We start from the raw sequence: 9,958 nt of genomic DNA, 5'->3' as shown, positions 1-9,958 counted from the left end.
ATGACATACTTTTGAAATGTGCTGATTTGCAATGGGCAATCATAGTTATATGTATTTGCCATAGAAAAACTAAGAAGCAACTTTTTTTAATTAATGCAAACCTAATATGGATGAAATGTACACAATGGGAATTAGAAGTTTGGTCTCAAAATGACATGCTTAGAAATGTTCATCATAACTGCAGAATGCTCTGGTTTAATAAGATGTATTACTTTATAAGCAACATTTTAATCTTAAATGTCAAGAATGACCTATTTTCTTATGTTCTCACATAAATGCTTGATTAAGATAGTTGTGCACTATAGACAATAAATCTTGTTTGTATTAAATGGAACGCATTACCAACAATGATTTTGTCTCTTAGTTTGTATAGTTCATTCTTTTCACAGTGAAACAAAAGGTGATGTAGAAGGCCAACCTGTGATCAAATGTCTATTGGAACTAAGGCTTACCTTTCCAGAATCTAACTACGCAAGAATGTTTGTAGAAAACTTTGTGATAACTTTACAAGCTACATGTATTTTTCATGGGAACGTGGGAGCTGAACCTGCTCATTGATGAGAGATGCCATCTGATTGGTCCGATACAATGTCTGGAATATGTATTCATGTATTTTATATTAGTGTGTGTTCCCAGGTAGATGGCTATTGCCGTTCTCCCCTTTTCTTCTCTTCCCCAGCCTCTTGACGGTTGAGGCTAATGCAGCTGCTGTTTCCCTATTGCCCTATTATTGCCATTTGATTTTGATAGATTTTACGGCAAATGTGTGCTAATTGTTTTGTATTTACTAAGACTCGGCTGAGTTTTGATGGAGCTTGGTTTTCGCAAATTGAAACCTGCTCGGATTAACACCCCCATACTACATACTAACAGTGTGCAGTTGAGATTAACATACACATTACATGAACACTAGGGAAACCGCTTTGCGCATGAGTGCACTAATGCGAACTAATGAATGAAAGAAATAAGTCACATTTACATTTGCGTTTAGAAAGAAACAAGAAATAATGCATGACCAGGCCGCATTTTACATTTTTCGCATCTTGCCTTTAAAATAATAAATAATGCCGCTCTCCTTTAAGCTTCTGCTAAGAAAAACATTAACATGGGATAGTGCAAAGGTGGGTGGCAAACAGTGAAAAGTACATTTCTGTGTAATCAATAAATGGTTTGTTTCATTTTCCATAGTGAGCCGAATGGGCCTCTATTACCCTAAAGTTGACCTAATAGATGGGGGTTGTAGAGTGCATGAATATTCTGACAAAAATACAAAAATGCTGAGCACGGCAGAGAAAGAATAAAAAGGTTCAAGGATGTTCATCTCAAAGAACAATGTTTGCCTGCCAAAATGATGCGACTGGCTGTGGGATTCAAGACTTCTTCCGCGGACGTAGCTGAAAAATACATGAGAAAGAATGTGAAAGTATCTAGTATTGAAAATGAATAAACGAGTCAGAAATTATGTTACGTGAGCAACGAATAAACACTAGGTTGTACAAAATGTTAATGGGAACCTGGTGGTGTGACACACCACCTCCCGGCCCATCCAATGAACTGTCGAGTTTTGAAAATTCTTTCAACTGATGTGGGACGGACATGTAGGTTTTAGGGTATAACTGGGGTGCCTTTGGGGGTGTGGTTTAGAGAAAGGTTTGAGAGAAGTTAGGAGCTGATCATGAGCGTACAGGTGTCTTAGGACTGAATGCAGAGGAGAGAGGGGTGACGCGTCACTGTCCGTCAGTTTGCAGAGAGGTCTAGCTGTTCCTGTCCTGTCCCATTCCTGGGTACTGAAGTTTTTGTTCTCTGACTCTATTTCAAGGATCCCCCACCATCTCCTTGGCCAGGGGGGTGGTATTTAACTGATTCTTTGGGTTAGTATTATCCTTCTGACTCGTACATAATTATTTGCAAATGTATTTTTGTCTCTGAAACTTATGTCTCTTCATCTATCCACTCCGTCACATGTATATTATTTCACATTATTTTGCTGAAACTTTTGTGTCTTAATCTATCCACTCCTTTATGTGTATATTGTATATTGATGATGAGTATGACACTGTTTGCATTTTGCGGATGCTTTCTCTCTCTCTTGTGAGATTCATTGATTGCATTTGTAACCATATGCAATGAGAATTTATCATTTAAGATAAACTTTATTAATCTTACCGAGAGTCTGTGGTTATTTAGCTAACTCAATAGTTAGTTAGATAGTACTATCATTACCATCAAATGCCCAACTAATTGGTCCATCAACCAAGAAGAAAGAGAGTTGATATAAAGGTTTAGTTATGTATTTAGAGATGTTAAACATGAACTTGTGAAGAAAACTAATTTGACATCATTAAAACTTGACACCCAGCGCATCAGGGATTTGGGTGACTGGGTATGGGCCATTTGTATGTTATCGAGTATTGATCCCTGATCTGGTGTGGTGAGCTCATGTGAAGTTCTGCTGTTAAAACTTAGCTTTGAGCTTTATGTTTCCCTGATCTCACTCTGTTTCCGTTTGAAACTAAACTCTTCATGGGTTTTTACCAATCTAACACTCTGATCCGATCTTTAGTATAGGGAATTATTCCTTTATAGAACACGCTTAAATGTATTACTTGCCTTTTTTATATAACCATTCTTTTTGATGAGATTTCTGTATACTTATATTCCTTATAGACTAATGGGAATAAAAGCGACCAAAACAACTTTAGTAATCTCTTAACCTCTTCAGTGCCCATGATGAGATAGTCTCGTCATGGAGCACGGTTGCGCTGTGCCCATGACGAGACTATCTCGTCATGAACCCCACCCACTAATACAACACCCGGCACAGGAGGGGGAAAGGGCGTGGCACACAAGGGGTTAATGAGAATAAAAGGATTTTAAAAGTCATGTAGACTCTCATCATTGACTGAACGTAAACTATTTATGAAATGTAAGATTCCTGCTGTGGTCTTTGACTCATAATATGAAATTCAAAGGTCTGTCACTGGAGGAGAGTAAGCTCCAATGTGGAAACAGGGCCTAACCTTGCAAGTGATGGTATATTGTTAAATAAACGTACGACGCTAGAGAGGAGATAAGATTATTGGGGCCCTATCCATGCTATTAGCAGTCAAATGGTTAAATCAGCTGCTCGCTAAAGCGTGCTTGTTATTCACCACCTTCCAGGGCCGGCTTTAGTACTGGCGACGCCCTGTGCGACAATGTTTGTTGGTGCCCCCCCATGACCACCTAACCACGGATTCCCTCACTAACAACATTTGACAAGGCCCCCCAAGTCACCATAACCACTGTCTCTTAGATTCATTTAGTTTTCTACCACCCCTCATACCAGTTTAGGGTCTCAGAACACTTTACATCACACATACGTTGCACGGAGACTATCATGCGTGTGTAAATCAGTGTATAGGATTACCTAAGACAGAGGACTACAATGTGTAGGAGTCACATGTCATTCATACTGGTAGGTAGTATCATTTAAAAGTCCTTGGTCTGGAAAAGCACAAATTAAGAATTTTAAATGTAACACCATTGCTAGAGGTTTTCTTTAATAATAAGAGTTGATTTCTACCCAAATGAAACATTTTTGCAATACTAGGATAAGGAAAGACTGGGCAAAAAACATGTAGCTGTAATATATTTCTTGCAGTTTGCATGAGCTCTTTGATGGCAGTTAATAGCTCACTGCTCTATATTAGGATTTTAACTTTTAAACTGCAAGCAACAAAAGGATCTTGCTGACAAAAGCGATAACCCCTTGACCTATTTATAGTGTATGCAGAATGGGACAAGTTCTTTGCAGCAGGCACATTAACCTTCTTGGCTATGGTGAGTTAAAACTTTCCCCAGACAATGCTCGGGTCTCCCACCAAGAACAACATTAATCACAGGAGTTATCTTTTCATGACATTTTTAATGATGCTTTATAATTGCTCGGACAAGGAACGTCGCATCTGGAGCTTTTAAAACAATAAACATGGCGCCCCCACCCCAAGTCAGCACCCGGTGCGGTGGCACCGTTCGCACCGCCCTAGAGCCGGCCCTGCCACCTTCACCTGAGAAGGAGTGAGCTCTGTGGTCGCTGTCCAGTAGAACAATGCTGAAAGGATATCCGCAGTCTCCCGAGTTTGGCAAAGGAATTTCAGCACTGGACAGCTCCCGGCATTTCTTCACTGCAGCGGTTGTCTGACAGAGACCTTGACAATCTGCAAAAGGAGAAAAATAAATATTATTTCGTGCCTGGTTACTGTGGTAACACGCGCGTGCTGGATAGAACTTAGATCTGTAAGAATACAGATTGTTGACTTCAAGACAATTCTATTCCTTGGCAACTGAACACCAACGCTGTTAGCAGACACTGGCAGAAGACTTTCGGAAACTAGAAAAAAAGACCAGCATGATTCTAGTTTGAGCATATTTGTGTGTTTTACTTTGATCGTTTCATCTAACAGGGTGCACACTTGGGAGCGGTAAATTGTAGAAAACACTGGGGAGTTTTGAGAAACAGAGTACCGGTTGTTATGAAGAAGGGACAAGATGTTTTGATATTTTGAGAGAAACGTAGCGAGGCAGTTGAATAGATTCATAGAAGTAAAATGAGGGAATAGAAGTTAATAGGAACTATGGAAAGATTCCTCCGAAATTAACTCTTAAGAAAAGGGCACACATTGCTTATGTCAAGGTGTGCAAAGAAATAAGCCATGAACAAGTTACCACAGTGAAGGATAAGTGTGGGGCTCAGTGGTGCACGCCAAAGGCGATGCAGTCCAGCGAAGATTGGGTAGGTTCAGGTTTTTACTGAACCTTTATCATGAAAATGGAATTAAAAAATAGGTTGAGTGCTGTCGGATTGGTGGTGGAAAGAACAAGAGATGTACATCTTGGGTGTGATGGCTCAGCGAGCTAAAATACCTTTTTACTAACAAATGTAATATTGTAGAGGTAAAGAGTATGATTCTTGAGAAGGCAGACTTGGCATACGGTCCTTCCTAGGTAAGTAACTTGAGTTATATAATTTGTATAACAGTAACCTCTGTCATTTACTCCGTTTAGAGATTGCATTTATATGTATTTCGTAATCATTGCATGGGGGTGTAGTAGGTAGTATTCGGTATCGCGCGCCGGGTAGAGTGTTAGGCGCGCGATGCCACTAGCTGATGTATTGCAAAGTGTTGGTATTCTTTTGAATGTAGCTCGGGGCATGGCGTTCGACTCACGGGCGTTCCGATGGTATCAAGTCAGTTGCCGTCTGGACGTCTATGTGAGAGGATGCTCATGCTACGGGTGGACTGAATAAACCTTCTTAATCTTACCGTGATTCCATGCTGCTTATTACAGGGGGAGATCCCTATTGCCAACAGAATGCTTTAGTGGGTTAAATGCTTGCAGGTGAGGTGTGCGTGAGGAGCAGTTCTTGAACTTGGCAGCCATGGGGCAGAGAACGTGTGTTACAACGACCATATAATAGAAGGGATGCTTTATATGACGAGGGTAGGGCTGCATGCCTGTTACAAGACAGATGAGGGAACTGAACCTGGACTCAAAGGCTGTACACCCACAATCTTAACCTAGAAAACCCTTGAAGTAGAAATATCTGTACCATCTGACCTGCTGTGCATAGTTTGGTGTTAGTACATATACTTTTAACATATAATTGTATTAGGATAGGGTGACACTATAGTGACAGACCGAGGCTTGTGCTATATTTGATGAGGGACTTCTGAGAGAAGATTTGGAGTAGCAAATGAGAAATGTTGTGATTGAGCTTTCTAAATATTTTATGGTATTTACAACTAATGTGCTTGGCAGTCTTTGGATATGTTTGAGACAACTTGGGCAGCTTGGCATTCATTGCTAGTTCCACGCTAAGCTGTTAGTGAATTCAGTGTGATGGATTTGCCCTTGGGATGGCATCTAGTGAAGCAATATATTGCAAATCCATACCCTTGCCATCACGTGTTACAATGCATGAAGCATACTACTTGCCATATGCCAGTTGGACTGGCCACTGCAGCTACAGTTTTTCATTAATATATTAAGTATTGTCACTACTGAAGAACACCCTGTTCTTTCAGGGTAATATAATTTTAAAAAAATTACCTTTTTTGCATGATCACCCCCAAAGTTTTGAACTGATGCTGCTGTTCTTTTTACTCTGAGAGCGCACTGAGGCCTGCTAACTGGACCTCAGTCAAGTGTTCAACTCAATGTATGTTGAATTGGCTAACCACAATTAACATACACTATCTGACTTATCAGTCCCCAGTATGAGGTATCAGATGTACCCAGGGCATGTAAGTTAAAGTGACAACCCAGCGCTGCAGCAATGATTGTGCCACACTGCATGTGACAAAGTAGAAAATGGCTCCCAGCCTGCCACTACAGCCTGAAGGAGCAGTTTTTAAATAAACAATTTTATTTAAAATTTTCAGATGAAAACAGGTAAACATGACACATCGCGGAGAGTCGTCAGAGGTAATAAGTCAGACTTATCAATAAAGCAGTGAGATGAAATATAGCTCAACTGAAGAAACCTAGAATCTAGAAAAGGAGCATCACAAACATTAACATCGATAAACTGATTGCTCTCAGTGGCAACATCTTGCCTCATCCTGAACACATGTAAGAAGTCCAGGATCTTACTAACCACTACACTAGTTCCATGAAGGATTTTCTAGATTCTATTGCACAAAAGGCTGCCAACTAAAGACTCCAAACCATGGTACAATGATAGTCTCAATCTAACAAGATGGAACCTGAGACTAGCTAAATGAAGGTGGAGATTCTCTCTGTCCCTTGAACAATCCCTTGAACACCTCAAGTACAATGAGGAACTCATACTACAAATGTATCAGGAGGTCAAAAGCTAACTTCTTTAGAAACCAAGTTGGCCAAGTTAGAAACTGACCCAAAAAACTATTTGAACTCATTAAACTACGATCAAATTGTCTACCCAACCCTCCCCAAGCTGGATCCAGTTAATCATCTAACTACAAGGAATTCGCCTCCTTCTTCCTTGGGCAGATGGAAAACATGAAAATTGATTTGCAGTGGGCTTTGGAGCATTGTCCTCTCTTACTTATCTCCACCCTCCCCACCTCCCTGGTAGCTTTACCCACATGTCCACTTGGGCATGCCCTCAAAAACAACGCCTCATGGACTTCCTTCAAAACCTTTAAGGAAAGCATCATTCTCAAAATTCTAGCAGCGCTGAAACCCGCAAACCAGTTCAAGGACCTCCTTCCCTCCAATTTCTTCAATGAGATCAAATCATTGATACTCCCACTCTGGACCAATATTGTTAATGCCTCTCTACTTCAAGGCATTATCCCTGACTTCCTAAAGTTGGGGCAGGTGTCCCCAATCCTAAAACAAAACATCAGCAGACCACATGGATCTAAACAACGTCCGCCTGATCTCCAAAATCCAACTCTGGTGAAGCTCCTGGAAAAATATGTTCACATCCAACTTTGAAACCACATTGAACAATTCTGGCTTCTGGACCAATTCCAATCTGGCATCCGTCAGAATCGGTTCTCACACACACAGTGGATGATGCTCTAAAAATGTTGATTCAAAATGAATCTCACCTCCTAATTCTCCTTGACCTGTCTTCGGCATTCAATACGGTTAAGCAAGACAACTTACTGGAACTATTGGGAGAGAGAATGGGCTCATCAGAGTCCATCCTAAACTGGTTCACCTCGTTTCTCCAAAACAGAACACAAAGATTCAAGGCTAATTAGTTCCTATCTAAGACCATTCCGGTCACACTAGGAGTCCTGCAGGATTCCTCCTTCTCACCCACTCTCTTTAACTTGTTAATGGAGCCAGTAACAGAAATGTTGAGTTCATCTAACCTTCACTGTCACATGTAGGCTGATGACACCAAACTATACCTGAATGTCTCCTCCCCTGAAGACATCAGATCCCACAATGTAACTTTATAGAAAACACAAAGTTGGCGGCAGACAGCCACCTCAAACTAAACATCCTCAAAACCGAATTTCTACTAATCGCTCCACTCAACCAATCACCCATTGAGGAATGGCTGAAACAACTAACAGCTTCAACTGCCTGCCCCAAGTTTTTGATTCAGTGAGATCACTGGGAATGTCTCTCAAAAAGAACCTTAACCCTCCCCCCAATGACTTCAAATCTGCAGTGCAAGCCGTAGTAATTCTTAGGTTACACTATGGAAGTGCAATCTTTTGCGGCCTGCCCAGATCCACATTGGCTTTTCTAAGGGCCTCCCTTAATTCTGCTGATAGACTCATCACAGGATCAAAAGGAAACCGCCACTTCTCCCCTGACTTAAAAGCTCTCAACTGGCTCCCTATCAAAAATCCCTGCATGACCCATAAAGCCCTACACTTCATACCCCAAGATACTTTGCTCAGAAGTTGGAACTCTCTGGTGGTGATCCTCCAGAAGCTACAGCACCTTACTGCTGAAACCACCGAGATTTTCTAAAAAGAAAACCTATAACCAAGCTTTCTCAGGGATCGCCCTGAGAATCTGGAACTCCCTGCCCCCTGACACCAGACTGAATTCCTCAAATGTTTTTTTCAAGAACGAAGTTACCCATGAACATATTTCTGCCCTAGATCCTAGGATCTCTTCTCCCCGTACCTCTTTTGATTAGTCAATTATTCCCATGACTATTGCTTGCTGTCATTGTTAAGGATTGTTTTTCTGATGATTATTGCTTTCATACTACTGCATCCATTTGTATCTGTATTTTGTTCTGATCTCTCCTACATCTTGGGATCTTATTTCTTTCCGTATGTCTTTGCTCTCTGAACATGTGTAAAGCGCTCTGATACCTGCATGGGTCATGTTGACACTATATAAAGCTTTTAAAATAAAATAAGTACATAACAAGAAGTACAAATCATATACAAAGGGAGCCATTAGCTATAACAACAGCCACCCCAGTCCCTAACACAGAGTTTACATTTCTACAGAACCGTCATCTGGTTCAGAGGAAGACATGATGTGGATGTTGGATGCATGCAGTGCATTAGACATCGAAATATGTAGACCTCATGTCCTTTGCAGCCACATAGGTGGTGAAGGGTCATCAAGTAGCACTGAATTTAGCCACCCTATAATGGATGAGAGCAGTCTATTTTCCATGGCATAGATAACCCAAACCTTCCCAAACCACATATTTGGAGAAGGCGAGAGTAGCTGTTTCAGAGTCATGCTGCAAGGAGTAGTCAGGATATAAGGCAGCCCTGGGAGGTTGACAAGGGACAAATTCTATCACCCAACAGAATCGTTTGGGGTTCAACTGGGAATTGGTTATGATCTGCACTGTGCTCTGTATCTCCTCCTAGAAAGACAGAATCACGGGGCATGACCACCATGTATGTAAAAAGGTTCCCCTCTCACTGCAGCCATTCCAAAACAGAGCAGAACACCCAAACATCTTGGTCAAGCAAACAAGTGTTAGGTACCAACAGGTCAGTACCATATCGGCATTTTCTTTATAACAGATACAGATTGACGATCAACCCGCTCTCTGACAAATGGCCCCTGACATCAGATATTTCTGGAGTCAAATCCCTTTTCCCACTGTAACGCATAGGCATGTTTTTTGAGGGAGTCAATTGTAGTAGATTTCGACAGCGCCATGAGATGCCTTTGCGGCTTATGTTATTGAAGTAAAGTGACTCTATAGATGCAGGGTCACATTGGCATGCCAGGCGTGTGTGGGTTCTACCTGCCCAATTAAGTTCCTGAGTCAATTTGAAGACCTGTTGTCGGTGGCAATCAAGTCATCCCTCGATCACATATCACCATCGTCAAAGAAATCCTTCAGAAAGGGGAAACTCCCCTGATTCCAAGCAAAGGAACTGGGATGTGTCACGTCTGGGATGAAATCAGGATTATGCACAAGAGGGGCCAGTCAGAAGGGGTAAGTCGGGACGCTCGACATCTGCGTACCTCTCTCCATGTA

General features: G+C 41.4%; 1 long non-coding RNA gene across 1 annotated transcript in view; it reads right to left on the bottom strand.

Moving 5' to 3' along the window:
• Positions 1 to 4,026: 4,026 nt before the first annotated feature.
• The window catches only part of LOC146785745 (uncharacterized), a 208,880-nt gene continuing 202,948 nt past the window's right edge, over positions 4,027 to 9,958 (bottom strand). The window contains exon 3 of the long non-coding RNA XR_014970661.1: positions 4,027 to 4,199. This is a non-coding gene — a long non-coding RNA (uncharacterized LOC146785745). The remainder of the gene's footprint in view (positions 4,200 to 9,958) is intronic.

Source organism: Triturus cristatus, chromosome 11 (genome assembly GCF_964204655.1).
Source record: "Triturus cristatus chromosome 11, aTriCri1.1, whole genome shotgun sequence".
Taxonomy (NCBI): domain Eukaryota; kingdom Metazoa; phylum Chordata; class Amphibia; order Caudata; family Salamandridae; genus Triturus; species Triturus cristatus.
This window is presented reverse-complemented; position numbering and strand designations above follow the sequence as displayed.